This window comes from Mya arenaria, chromosome 13 (assembly GCF_026914265.1).
Source record: "Mya arenaria isolate MELC-2E11 chromosome 13, ASM2691426v1".
NCBI classification, from domain to species: Eukaryota; Metazoa; Mollusca; class Bivalvia; order Myida; family Myidae; genus Mya; species Mya arenaria.
Window position 1 is genome coordinate 1504734 of NC_069134.1, and position 16007 is coordinate 1520740.

The following is a 16007-nucleotide window of genomic DNA, read 5'->3' on the forward strand; positions in this document are numbered from 1 at the left end:
CCGACATATCACTAAAATGGATACTCGTCCATCCAGACCTACCACCAAGATGGATGCTCGTCTGTCCCGACCTTCCAAAAAGATGCATTCTCCGTCCACCCCGACCTACCAGCAAGATGGATACTCGTCCGTCCCGACCTACCACAAAGATGGATACTCGTCAATCCAGACCTACCAGCAAGATGGATACTCGTCCATCTCAATCTTACACCAAAATGTTTACTCGTTCACCCCGACCGGCTATCAAGGAGGCAGCCCGACCGGCGACCACAGAAATCTATCAACCTGTGGCTTGCATTAAGTATGTTGGTGGTGATGGTGGTGATGGTGATGGTAATGATGTTTGTGGTGGTGATGGTGATGGTGGTGTTGGTGGTGGTGACAGTAAACTTCCGTATTTTATATAAACAATTCAGGTTTTCAAATGAACTTGTAATACAAATATTGAGTGAAGTCGAGACAGGTTCGCATTCTTATTAGATATTTACATCTGTTCTGTAAGGTTAAGGGGGTGACATACGCAACAACTGACCAATATATGTGGCTAAATGATGGGCGTTAAAGTACGTAGTAATTAATCCAAGTTATTTGAATTATTCTTTAAAATAAGACTTAAAGACAACAAACAATCATAAGACATTTGTAATAGTATGTTTGAGGAAATTAGAGATAGTAGATATATAATTGAACAATAAAATGGCGATTCTTCAGTTAATGAGCCTCTTCAACATGGGATCATTTAAGATACAACCCGTTCAATCCAAAGAACATTTTCCTCTGTAATCGCAAGTAAAAACAGTTTGTATGTGAACTTTTTTCAACGATTTATTCCATAGCCGAGTAAATTATTGATTAAGAATGTGTCAATATCCTACTAAGTTAAAATAATGAAAACTGTGCCTGCCAAGCCGAAACCTTGCTCATTGACAGACGAAGACTTTAATCTTCTTCATCGAGTCTTGTTCCGCAGTTAAGTGAGATACATCGAATACATGCTGTAAAAATAACCATTATCCAACAAAACTGAAAGGATGACACAACTAAATACGAAAGTATAGGCTTCCTTAGAATGTAGGGTACATTTGGCTATTTATAATGATTCATATTTTTGTGTATTGTCACTATCACGGATGAATGTCAAAAGCGGCAAAGTCCCATAGAAAAAATAAGTGCAAAAGAGAAATAATTCAATAATAAGGTAATTTAGAAGTTAAATTGTTTTTAATCTAAATGTCTTGAGCATTGAAACACGATACAAATAAATCCGCACAAACAAAATAATTGATATCAGCTTTAACTGCAAGTTCCCCAAATATGTAAGTGAAAGTGAATGTCATCAAATATTCATTCGCTAAATTTGTTTCACTCTAACCCATACGCATGAACTAAAACAATCCAATGTCGGCAGGTGAGGTACTTCATGAACGAAAACTGTGTACTCTGATAGTTCTGCTGGTAAGCCCGATGTTCTAGTAGCAGTGATTCACTAGAACCTTTATATAGCGTATTCATATCAATTTACCACGTTACATTAACAATACTGTTAAGACGAATCAATTTTCAAATGTATTCAATAATGTTTTGTTTTAAACCATAATGCTTCGATTTCATTTTTTTTTAATTTACCACCGGCTAAAAATATTTCCACGGCCAGGTCCAGGCGAGGGGGGGGGGGGGGTATCAACTTTTTTACCTTGCTTATCTAGATGAACTACTTCACTTACTTGAAAAAAGTAACAATGGATGCTCGGTGTTCTCTACCAAGAGCAGTAATCCGACATTTGCTGACGACATATCCTTAATTGCGTTATCTCCCTTGAGACTTCAACGTATGCTGCACATAGTACTGCACTGAATGGAAGATAGCTATAAATGTCATGAAATCTCTTGTCTTAGTGTTTACCAAGAAGCGAAATGTACCGCCCGCTGGCATGTTATACGGAGATAAGTTCCTTGAAGAGGTAAACAGTGCAATCCGTCTGCGAATAAGACAAGAGTCAAACTTAAGGTGCAAAATTCGCAGTGAGGAACGCCGTCGAAAAGCAAAAAATGCGTTTTTCTCTTTGTCCGCACAAGGTTTACATCCTTACGGTCTTAACCCTTCAGTTTGTATAAACCTTTACAAGAAAATAATCATGCCAATAGTCTTATATGGCAGTGAACTGTGGAACAATATCACCAAACACGACATTATAACTATCAACAAACTGCAACATTTTATTGTTCAAAAGATACAAAAGATACAAGGTTTCCATATCAGAACAAGATCGGATATGTGCGAGTCGATGCTGGGTGTATGCTCCCGATATTTGCAACATACTATATAAATTCGGTCTACATAGCTTTATTAACAGCATACTTGTTGATCCAAGGTCGATTCCAAGTAGTTACGAATGGAAACTTGTCATCGCAAGAGAAACAGAGCTGTGGTCAATTAGAACCCGTTCGGATGAGGATCATTATTATTTCCGAGTACTACACCCCACATTTGCACCCGACAGTATATACAAGGTATTCGAAAAATGATGAAAAGGAGATAGAACTATTTGCATCTAAACTGTGGACTCGTTCGTATAAAACAGACACTGTTCTGCCTGCTCGCAAATGTGTTTTCTAGGCGAGGAAGTTCGTCTCGTGAACGAATGCACGGGTACAGAACGATTGAGATGGAAATTCCATGGTGTAGTCACCGAGCTGGACATAAATATAACCGAAAAATTATTGCACGCAGACGCCGAAACTTTCTACCTATCAGTTTTTGGTTCTCCAAGGAGCTATTTGAAAAACATGCATTCAGCCTTCCTGAATATATCATTACGGTTTGCAATAAAATGTGTGGGCTACAAAGATGTAAAATCACATAAAGAACAATAAGTTACAATCCGCAAGTTTGAAAATGATTAATATCATTAACTTATGGGGTTTTTTGTTGTATGTGTAAATATTTGTTTAAAAGGAACACATATACATGATGTAAATAACAATAGGATATGTGCTGATTGTATATATGTTCTGTTTTTGTAGAATTGTTGTAAACCCACTGTGTTTTAAAATCATCAACATTTGGTGGAAATAAAGATTATTGAATTGAATTGAATTGAATTGTTCAATAATGCCGTTGAATTTACCACATTTTAGCCTAAAATGTTATAATTATGGGAACTACTTTTATGCGCAGTCACCCATAGTCGCTTAGGTGGTAATCCGATCTGGTCATTGTTCAGTTTAATTTCGTCCCGTCCAGACGTCCAGTATTTGACTTAAATAAAATGGAGATGAGGAGAACTTCAAGAAGGCGTGCGCCCCGTCCCCGTGTATGGTTTTCCTTGGCGTGTTGGTGGACGCTGCAACTCAGGATTACGGATTGCCGCTTGATGGAGATTTTGCAGCTTCTTCCTATTTGGTTGGACCGGAAACGAGCATCTATACGACAGATTCAATCTTTAGTAGGAAAACTCATATTCGTAGGAAAGTGTGTTAAGCCAAATCGTATTTTTATTTCTAGAAGTCGAATTGTGTTAAGAAGTGTACAAAAAGCAGAGTACAAAGTGAAATTGAATAGGGAATTCAGAAAATATGTCAAGTGGTGGTTTAACTTTGTACGTCAATACAATGGTGTTTCTGCTATTAAAGTACAAGCTTGGTCGCAACCTGATGTAGTTTTTTCTTGTGACGCCTGTCTTGGAGGAATAGGTGGTATATGTGGAAAAGAGTTATTTCACCGCACTATTCCTGCTTTCATTTTGGATAAAAAGTTGACCATTGTGCATTACGAATGTTTAGCGGTGTTAATTTGTATTAAATCATGGTGCTCAAGATGGAGTGGCAAGAAAATAACGATCTTCTGTGACAACGAAGCTGTGTGTTGTGTTATTAATTCTGGAAGAACAAGGGATGATTTTCTGTTGTGTTGTATAAGAGAAATAGCCTTTCTTGTGTGTACGAAGGAGTTTGAAATTCGAGCGCTCCATCTCACATCAGAGGATAACCGTCCGGCGGATCTGCTATCCCGCTGGGCGCTTGATGACTCATATGGCCGACTCTTTATGGCCGAATCTGGCATGTTTCAGCAACAGGAAATTTCAGCTCCGGATCATTACTTTACGATTAAAAATGACTGGTGATATATCTGTACCCAGTGTGACTTAGATATGAGATTGTTTGATACCGTGCATATTCGAACTGTATAACATATTTTCAACACTAAACTTTGTTATCAAATTGTACCTTATAAGAGTATTTGTATGTAGAATTTTAGGGCTCAGTTTAATAATTATTTTATTACATTACAGATAATAATAAGCCCGTAAGTGTCTTGCGATCCGAATTATGCGCCTCCCAGAAGTCGGCGTTTGCCGTAGGAACTTTACGAACTCAGATAAAAGCTTTTCTTCTATTCTGTGTATATTTCAATCTTGTGCATTTGCCGGTCTCAATAGATACTTTATGTTTGTATGTTCAGTTTTTAAGCAGATCCTTCAAATCAGGACAGTCTATTCGTAATTATGTCAATGGAGTAAGGATCTATCATGATTTTTGTGGTATGGTTTTTCCTAACCTCGACGCCCTTGTTTATAGACTTACTATGCGAGGCATTTCTAAACGTTTATTTCATACCACACGCCAGGCGGCGCCCATCACGCCTTTTATTTTGTTAAAATTGTTTGACGTAATGAATCATGCTGATCCTTTTCATGCCACTGGTGCATGTTTTTATTTTGTTTCTATACTATGGCTAGGAAATCGAGTATCGCGCCTGTTACTTCATCTGATTTTGACTCTGTGATATATGTGCGACAAGATGTATAAATTTGTGATTTTGGACTGGTTATTACTTTGAAATGTGGTAAGACCAATCATTTTGGTGATAAGAATATAACAATTCCTGTATACAAATGCCTGTCTAACAAACTTTGTTTATTTCGCGCGTTTGTTCATATGTGTAATTTGGTACCTGTTAACCCGTCTTGTCCCGCTTTTTGTATTAAAAAAGGGTCTGACATTATTGCTATTGATTCCTATTGTTTAGATGTAAGTTTCAAGAAATTGCTCAGTCGTGCTGGTATTTCTTCGAATAATACCTTTTCTTTGCATTCTTTTCGTAGGGGAGGGGCTACATTTTATTTTAATGTTAGAGTCTCTGGAGAAATGGTTAAGCTTTTTGGAAACTGGAGCTCTGACTGTTACTTAAGGTACTTACAGATCTCTAATTCTTCCTTGATGCAGGCTGCTTCTAATGTTTCTAATGCGTTAAATAAATTTTAATTTGGCTGTTTTTGGGCATTTGGCCGCGACGTATTATTATTTCTGTCTAAAGACTTACTTGTATAATATATATATTACTGGCGTCCCGGCCATTCTCGGCAAATTATTATTTATTTATTAAATGTTATATTATGTCTTGCCATGTCTTTCTCTTTTGGAGTAACGATTAATTTTGTTTTACTGGACGAGTTAGGTTCGTTTGTTGAATACTGCCACGTGATATCGACTGATGCAAATACTTCTTTGAATATATTACTAGTGTTATTTCAACCAAGACAGGACTACCGAGAGTTTGGTATACATTGTATTAATGCTGTAAATATGCTGTAAATAAAAAGTATTGTTATCCGTCATTTTATAAGTCAAACCTTTGCTTATTTTTGTCTGGTAACCCATAACCGGTATAACACAGCATCCACCCTGTGCGCCGACAAATTGATCAGCACACGGCTGTCTCTCGCCATCCCGTCACAGACATAGTGGTCTAGGTCCGTATTCACTAAGGTCTAAGAAAAATGGATTCTTAAGTGTACTAAAGTATCAATGATAGAACTTATTTTGACAAAAGATATGTGCCAGATTGCAGATCAGATTAGTTGTAACACATTTACCGTTTTCAATATTTGATCTTATAATAGCATTTTTACCACACAGATTTAACTTTTCTGAGTCTGAGTCTCAAACACAGACTGAAGACGCTAGCGAATCTTTAGTTGTTCATTAACGTGTCCTTTCGGTCTAATATCTAATGAAATGGCATTGGACTTGTTTATGGCGTAAGTCGCGGTAATGGAATGGCCTTATATGCCCTAAAAGTACGGGATGGACAGTGTACATCGACCCTTAAAGTTCGGCATGGACAGTGTACAGCGACCCTTAAAGTTCGGCATGGACAGTGTACAGCGACTCTTAAAGCATTCGGAACTCCTCGGCCATTTTATCGAAAACAACCCCGGATGTATTTGGACGGTTTACATACTCAAAAAGTGGTACGTTTAAGTCCGCACCAAATAGGTCGCGTAGTAATCTTATTTAGTAGTTGAACTTAATGACTTAACTCTTGGGAATCTTAATTATGTTTGCAATAAAACACTTCACAGGCAATCAATTTAAACTGAGAGCAATGAATAAAACTCTTGAACACTACATTTAATTAATGATATTATTCAAAATTTTACGGACTACTTCAACTGAAATACCGGCATACATCCGAGGTTGTTTTTGAAAATAATGGCCGAGGAGCTCCGAATGCTCTTAAAGTTCGGCATGGACAGTGTACAGCGACCCTTAAAGTACGGCATGGACAGTGTACAGCGACCCTTAAAGTTCGGCATGGACAGTGTACAGCGACCCTTTAAGTACGGCATATGGACAATGTACAGCGACCCTTAAACTACGGCATGGACAGTGTACAGCGACTCTTAAAGTATGGGATGGACAGTTTTCATCGACCCTTAAAGTACGGGATGGACAGTGTACATCGACCCTTAAAGTACGGCATGGACAGTGTACAGCGACCCTTAAAGTACGGCATGGACAGTGTACATCGACACTTAAAGTACGGGATGGACAGTGTACGGCGACCCTTAAAGTACGGCATGGACAGTGTACATCGACCCTTAAAGTTCGGCATGGACAGTGTACATCGACCCTTAAAGTTCGGCATGGACAGTGTACATCGATCCTTAAAGTTCGGCATGGACAGTGTTCAGCGACCCTTTAAGTACGGCATGGACAGTGTATAGAGACCATTAAAGTACGGCATGGGCAGTGTACAGCGACCCTTAAAGTTCGGCATGGACAGTGTACATCGACCCTTAAAGTTCGGCATGGACAGTGTACAGCGACGCTTAAAGTACGGCATGGACAGTGTACAGCGACCCTTAAAATACGGATGGACAATGTACAGCGACCCTTAAAGTACGGCATGGACAGTGTACAGCGACCCTTAAAGTTCGGCATGGACAGTGTACAGCGACCCTTAAGGTTCGCCATGGGGGATTTGAACCGAATTCATGTATGTCGTACACACACATGCTCTAATTTAAAAGACGACGGTAATTATACATTCTAATTGATGACCGTTTTAAACGTGCTCTATGTCCTGAATTACAATTGTGAATAAATCATGCAAAGATGAAGGAATAGGAAATGTAATGGAGTCTATTAAGCATTTCCCCATTATGACAAGATAGAAAACATTAAAACCTGACCTGGTTCATATACCAGGACTGTATTTAATGAAGTATGCCACTAATTCAAATACGTTCATAAACATTATTCTACATACAGTTCGCTTAACATTCTAACAAAGCAACATGTCGATCTTCGTCATAAATGCAATAGCATTTCTTCTTTTCCTTTCATTTATAAAAATAAGCATTACAATTATTCTTTCGTGAAGCCATTCCACTTCATAGATCGTAAAAGCTTTTTCCGTCTAAAGATTCAATTTAAAGGGACTATACACCAGATTGGCACCAAAAAATGTTTTTTTTCTGTAACGAATCTCAGGACAATTATTTAATAAAATGTTATACTCTTTGACAACAAATACCAAAATGTAAAAATAAAAAATCTAGTCGGAGATCGGGTTCGAACCGGTGTCGCCAAAATTGCAGTCCAATGTTGTATCAACTGAGTTATGAAGGCTTACCCTACGGTTGGAATATTTAAGCTATATACCTTACTTGGTAATATCACGTGATCGCATCGACTAGCCAATCACTCATAAGGAATGAATTATACTAGGTAGACATACCTAATAATCTTTTTTAATGAAAAAATACGAAAAAAATGTAAACTATGTGGTACTTCAGTTATTAAGTTTCAATGCATTGTACCCATTGATACCAAGTTTATTTTAGTTTCGACAATTTTCGTGTTTTATTTCGCTATTTCATCATACGGAGTACAGCCCCTTTAATGGTGTTGCCAAATGGCGGAAATTGACAAGCCAGTTTTCCAAGTGCTTGACCTGGGAGTTTATCATTGCCGAGCACTGGATCACATTATTTTCCTCATGACAGAAGTGATAGCAACAGTTATGATATGACAGACAAATAATCAGATATCATAAATAAATATATGAGAAGATCATTGATATTTCGGATGAAAAGCAAAATATTTACACCTCAACTTCCATTCCTTAAATGAACTCCTTTCGGCAATTGCGTTTATCAATCGATGAGCGCAACATCTTTGGATATGTTCAGATTGCAATTCATCGTATAACAATATAATTTATAACTATCAATCAACATTTTAGAAAGTGTTATTGTTTTATATTTTAAATGTATTGTTGCCATTAGTGTTTCAACTTAACGTTAAAAGGGATTTCAAGTGGTTGATCTTTTCCCGCGTTATTCCGACGTCATTTGAAAAAAATGTTTCCGGTTACAGTCGGGCTGTTCTATTTACAGAATGGGAAAGAAAGAATCACTGAAAGGTGTTTTTTTAAAACAAAATGAAGTATTTTTTTACCAATTATTGAATGAAATAATGAACTATTGATGTAAATATAAGTAATAAATTGTGGGATTGATGTCATTATCGGGGATATGAACGCAATTGGGCTGGTCAAAGTACGCGTGGGGTCCTTCGGATTCCACACACTTTGACCATCCCAATTGCGTTCACACCCCGATAATGACATCAACCTTACAATTCATTCCTTAATTTAAATAAGAAACGTGTTCAGTTTCCTCAAATGCTGCCTCATAAAAGCTAAGAACGTATACGATTTATTACGGTTATCTGGAAAAAAAATCATAACACATTAAAACCCGCATATCATTCTTAAATACATTAGTATAGTAATCCTCAGACAGATATATCTGGGGACTATTCTGGATTTGCACACATCAAGTTCTGTCAAAACATCATGCCCCAAAGTATCGCACCCACACGCAAGAAACTTCAAAGTACTTTTGGTCGATATGAGAAATTGTGAACCTTAAATTAGTCTGACAATTAAGTTGGTCTAACAAGTTGTTGTGACCTATGGATTAATTACCATTGCTGTAAAACATATCGTGTCACTTGTAGCTACATTATATTGCAACCACACCCATGCAACTTTATAGGAATCTTCACCGGCATGTGACACTCTGAACAATTTGCCTGACTTCTCACTGGTTTTACAAAGGTTAACATCAGTGAAATAAAAATGGTCTTCAAACGGATTGCTTTGTTTGTTTGTTTATTTGAGTTTATCAAGGTCTGCCCGCGCCCATTGGCTGCATTATGGCTTGACCCCGCCGTGACGTCATCACGACTTAAATTGTGTTTAAATGCCATAAGTGACATGAGATAGAAGTGACAGCAATTCGTAGTCAAATCCAGACATTGGAAGACTTGAAGAAACAGAGAAAGATATGAGATCCGGGTGCGTTGCCCTAGCTCTTTGCCAAGAGACATTTTGGTTCTTTAACGTGCTCGGTGTAAAGCACCGATACACGGGATACAACTTTCTTGGGTTGAACCAGTACTGAGTACACCACTTTTCCAAGCACTACCCTTTAAATGCCGAGCGCCAGGCAAGGGAGCTACTTGTACCAACGTAGGCGGACTCCTTAACCTCTAGGCTACGGAGACGGTAAAAAACGGACTGCATCTATATTCATGAAAGTTATAAGGAATGTTAGGCGGCATGGGAGATTGTAAACCTGCCTCTCGTGTGATATTTTATTCAGTTAAACAATAGTTGTGACCATTTATTTCGTAATCATCGTCCTAAAAATATTATACATGTACATGAAAGTTCCGTAAGTATTGTACCTATACTCATGCCACTTCATATGATTGTTGTTCTGCACTTGACAAAGCATTGGTCTGTATGTACTAAACAGTAATATTTCAGTATTATTCTGATACTATGAGTATCACCGATACGCGTTTAAGCGATGACAATTCCCAATGAAGTTTGATTCTCAGTGTACAAATAAGTAATGAATTTTAAATGAAACAATGGGCAGTCTGTGCCGCTTAAAGAGTCCCGTCTTCGTTTTATTACCGGAGTTGAATAAGGTGATTAGTTTCATCAAACACTTCGACAAACCTATTTCCAAAATAATGTTTTCACAGTGCTCCGTCATCCGGCCGTTTTGTGAAAATGTTTGTCGAAGTGTTTTAAAAAACTTAACTCTCAATCAAACTCTGGCAAAAGACCGAAGGCGGGGCTCCGAAAGTGGCTTAGACTACGCTATGTTTCATTTAATATGGTGAAGAAATAGGTGAAGTTATCTTTGTTTAAAGTCTTTATTCGAAGCAAAATGTTGCAATCCGATGTAGCATTTATGACGCAATTTATCACGTGGTATACACACACTGCCCTTTCTCATACACAGTCTTGATCGCCAGTGACGTAGACTACGCTAGCTTGTGAAGAAATATTTTTATAATATTTGAAAAAATCGCTTTTTTTCTTTTTCGCGTTTCAGTGCAAACACATAATTATATTCATCAAATAAAGTTTATGAATGTATTTATGTTCTTTTTTAATAAATGAATATTTGAAAGATCGAGTGTAAACATTAAACACAACAATTGTGGATTAACAGCGGAATAAAAACAATTTTCAAGTATAGTAGTACAGATTGTTTCAGCATACATGGTTTCGTGATACACGGATATTAAATCACCCTTATAGTCGGTAATGAGGTAGAAGTCGGGTCGTTTCCAAAATGAAGTAAAGACCATGCTCCGCCGTTTACATTGGTCGTGTGGTGGGGTATTTTAAAGTAGTTCTTCAAGTTGACATTTTTACTCCTTAATTAATTTGCAGTCAAAATATTTTCATTGCTCTTATTTTACTGATAAAACTCCATATTGCTCCGGAAAGCATGAACGAAATTATTTTATTATTTTTAACTTTTTTTATGACTCATTTCCATGTGGACTGTCTGGCATATATCTTCACGAGTAAACGGGTTTAAGTGACTCCTGTACGAATAAGGTTTTCATTACATCGCACCATTATCTGATACTGTTAAATGTTAATGTTCGTATAATGTCAAGGAGTCTTTCTTATTTATAACTAAAATGTAAAAAATAACCCAGAATACATTATAGCTCAGTTCTTGCAGTTTGTAATTTTATTCTTTATTTCAACTGACAACGGGCTTGAATATTGAGGCCGATTTTGCAAAGTTCCAAGGCCAAAAAAGCGTAAGTTTAACATGTACATTGACTTATCATAAACCGCCCTCTAATTGTATCAAATTAGTATCGGGCCACAAGGCATCTTAACCTCACCTAATTGTATAGCGGATACCTTGAATAGCGAGAATTTTATCACTAGACAAAGAAAAGCAATGCCGTTGCAATGATTGGTGACTATAAGTAAAGAATGGTCAAGATTATATGGGGGAAGGGGAGGCGGAATTCCGGTACAATGGATGGGTATCGTTTTAGATCTTTGAAAGATTGATTACAGCAATCTCTTGCAGGTGGGTGTTATATCAGTTCATGTGACATGCCGCTTGTACGTGCTGCCTGACTGTTTGTGTATTGCATTAAGGGTTTATAAGCAGGGTTTATACTTGATTGTTTGACTACTGGGCTATACTGGTGTATTATAGGTATTGACTACTGGGCTATACTGGTGTATTATAGGTATTGACTACTGGGCTATACTGGTGTATTATATGTTTGACTACTGGGCTATACTGGTGTATTATATGTTTGACTACTGGGCTATACTGGTGTATTATAGGTATTGACTACTGGGCTATACTGGTGTATTATAGGTATTGACTACTGGGCTATACTGGTGTATTATATGTTTGACTACTGGGCTATACTGGTGTATTATAGGTATTGACTACTGGGCTATACTGGTGTATTATATGTTTGACTACTGGGCTATACTGGTGTATTATAGGTATTGACTACTGGGCTATACTGGTGTATTATATGTTTGACTACTGGGCTATACTGGTGTATTATATGTTTGACTACTGGGCTATACTGGTGTATTATATGTTTGACTACTGGGCTATACTGGTGTATTATAGGTATTGACTACTGGGCTATACTGGTGTATTATATGTTTGACTACTGGGCTATATTGGTGTATTATAGGTATTGACTACTGGGTTATACTTGTGTATTATATGTTTGACTACTGGGCTATACTGGTGTTTTATAAGTATTGACTACTGGGCTATACTGGTGTATTATATGTTTGACTACTGGGCTATACTGATGTATAATATGTTTGACTACTGGGCTATACTGGTGTATTATAGGTATTGACTACTGGGCTATACTGGTGTATTATATGTTTGACTACTGGGCTATACTGGTGTATTATATGATTGACTACTGGGTTATACTGGTGTATTATATGTTTGACTACTGGGCTATACTGGTGTATTATATGTTTGACTACTGGGCTATACTGGTGTATTATATGTTTGACTACTGGGCTATACTGGTGTATTATATGTTTGACTACTGGGCTATACTGGTGTATTATATGTTTGACTACTGGGCTATACTGGTGTTTTATAGGTATTGACTACTGGGCTATACTGGTGTATTATAGGTATTGACTACTGTGCTATACTGGTGTATTATTGGTATTGACTACTGGGCTATACTGGTGTATTATATGTTTGACTACTGGCCTATACTGGTGTATTAAATGTTTGACTACTGGGCTATACTGGTGTATTATATGCTTGACTACTGGGCTATACTGGTGTATTATATGTTTGACTACTGGGCTATACTGGTGTATTATAGGTATTGACTACTGGGCTATACTGGTGTATTATATGTTTGACTACTGGGCTATACTGGTGTATTAAATGTTTGACTACTGGGCTATACTGGTGTATTATATGTTTGACTACTGGGCTATACTGGTGTATTATATGTTTGAATACAGGGCTATACTGGTGTATTATAGGTATTGACTACTGGGCTATACTGGTGTATTATAGGTATTGACTTCTGGGCTATACTGGTGTATTATAGGTATTGACTACTGGGCTATATTGGTGTATTATAGGTAATGACTACTGGGCTATACTGGTGTATTATATGTTTGACTACTGGGCTATATTGGTGTTTTATAGGTATTGACTACTGGGCTATATTGGTGTACTATAGGTATTGACTTCTGGGCTATATTGGTGTATGATATGTATTAACTACTTTGCTATACTGGTGTATAATATGTTTGACTACTGGGCTATACTGGTATATTATATGTTTGACTACTGGTCTATATTGGTGTATTATATGTTTGACTACTGGGCTATACTAGTGTATTATAGGTATTGACTACTGGGCTATATTGGTGTATTATATGTTTGACTACTGGGCTATATTGGTGTATTATAGGTATTGACTACTGGGCTATAATGGTGTATTATATGTTTGACTACTGGGCTATACTGGTGTATTATATGTATTGACTACTGGGCTATACTGGTGTATTATATGTTTGACTTCTGGGCTATACTGGTGTATTATATGTTTGACTACTGGGCTATATTTGTGTATTATAGGTATTGACTACTGGGCTATATTGGTGTATTATATTTATTGACTACTGGGCTATATTGGTGTATTATAGGTATAGACTACTGGGCTATATTGGTGTATTATATGTATTGACTACTTTGCTATACTGGTGTATAATATGTTTGACTACTGGGCTATACTGGTGTATTATATGTTTGACTACTGGGCTATATTGGTGTATTATATGTTTGACTACTGGGCTATACTGGTGTCTTATAGGTATTGACTACTGGGCTATACTGGTGTATTATATGTTTGACTACTGGGCTATACTGGTGTATTATATGTTTGACTACTGGGCTATACTGGTGTATTATATGTTTGACTACTGGGCTATACTGGTGTATTATATGTTTGACTACTGGGCTATATTGGTGTATTATAGGTATTGACTACTGGGCTATACTGGTGTATTATAGGTATTGACTACTGGGCTATTCTGGTGTATTATATGTTTGACTACTGTTTTATATTGGTATATTATAGGTATTGACTACTGGGCTATACTGGTGTATTATATGTTTGACTACTGGGCTATACTGGTGTAATATATGATTGACTACTGGGTTATACTGGTGTATTATATGTTTGACTACTGGGCTATACTGGTGTTTTATAGGTATTGACTACTGGGCTATACTGTTGTATTATATGTTTGACTACTGGGCTATATTGGTGTATTATAGGTATTGACTACTGGGCTATTCTGGTGTATTATATGTTTGACTACTGTTCTATATTGGTATATTATAGGTATTGACTACTGGGCTATACTGGTGTATTATAGGTAATGACTACTGGGCTATTCTGGTGTATTATATGTTTGACTACTAATTTATATTGGTATATTATAGGTATTGACTACTGGGCTATACTGGTGTTTTATAGGTATTGACTACTGGGCTATACTGGTGTATTATATGTTTGACTACTGGGCTATATTGGTATATTATAGGTATTGACTACTGGGCTATACTGGTGTATTATAGGTATTGACTACTGGGCTATACTGGTGTATTATATGTTTGACTACTGGGCTATATTGGTGTATTATAGGTATTGACTACTGGGCTATTCTGGTGTATTATATGTTTGACTACTGTTCTATATTGGTATATTATAGGTATTGGCTACTGGGCTATACTGGTGTAATATATGTTTGACTACTGGGCTATACTGGTGTATTATATGTTTGACTACTGGGCTATATTGGTGTATTATAGGTATTGACTACTGGGTTATACTGGTGTATTATATGTATTGACTACTGGGCTATACTGGTGTTTTATAGGTATTGACTACTGGGCTATAATGGTGTATTATATGTTTGACTACTGGGCTATATTGGTGTATTATAGGTATTGACTACTGGGCTATACTGGTGTATTATAGGTATTGACTACTGGGCTATACTGGTGTATTATATTTTTGACAACTGGGCTATATTGGTGTATTATAGGTATTGACTACTGGGTTTTTCTGGTGTATTATATGTTTGACTACTGTTCTATATTGGTATATTATAGGTATTGACTACTGGGCTATACTGGTGTATTATATGTTTGACTACTGGGCTATACTGGTGTATTATATGATTGACTACTGGGCTATACTGGTGTATAATAGGTATTGACTACTGGGCTATACTGGTGTATTATATGTTTGACTACTGGGCTATACTGGTGTATTATAGGTATTGACTACTGGGCTATACTGGTGTATTATATGTTTGACTACTGGGCTATACTGGTGTATTATATGTATTGACTACTGGGCTATACTGGTGTATTATAGGTTTGACTACTGGGCTATACTGGTGTATTATATGTTTGACTACTGGGCTATATTGGTGTATTATAGGTATTGACTACTGGGTTATACTGGTGTATTATATGTATTGACTACTGGGCTATACTGGTGTTTTATAGGTATTGACTACTGGGCTATATTGGTGTACTATAGGTATTGACTTCTGGGCTATATTGGTGTATTATATGTATTGACTACTTTGCTATACTGGTGTATAATATGTTTGACTACTGGGCTATACTGGTGTATTATATGTTTGACTACTGGGCTATACTGGTGTATTATATGTTTGACTACTGGGATATATTGGTGTATTATAGGTATTGACTACTGGCTATACTGGTGTATTATATGTTTGACTACTGGGCTATACTGGTGTATTATATGTTTGACTACTG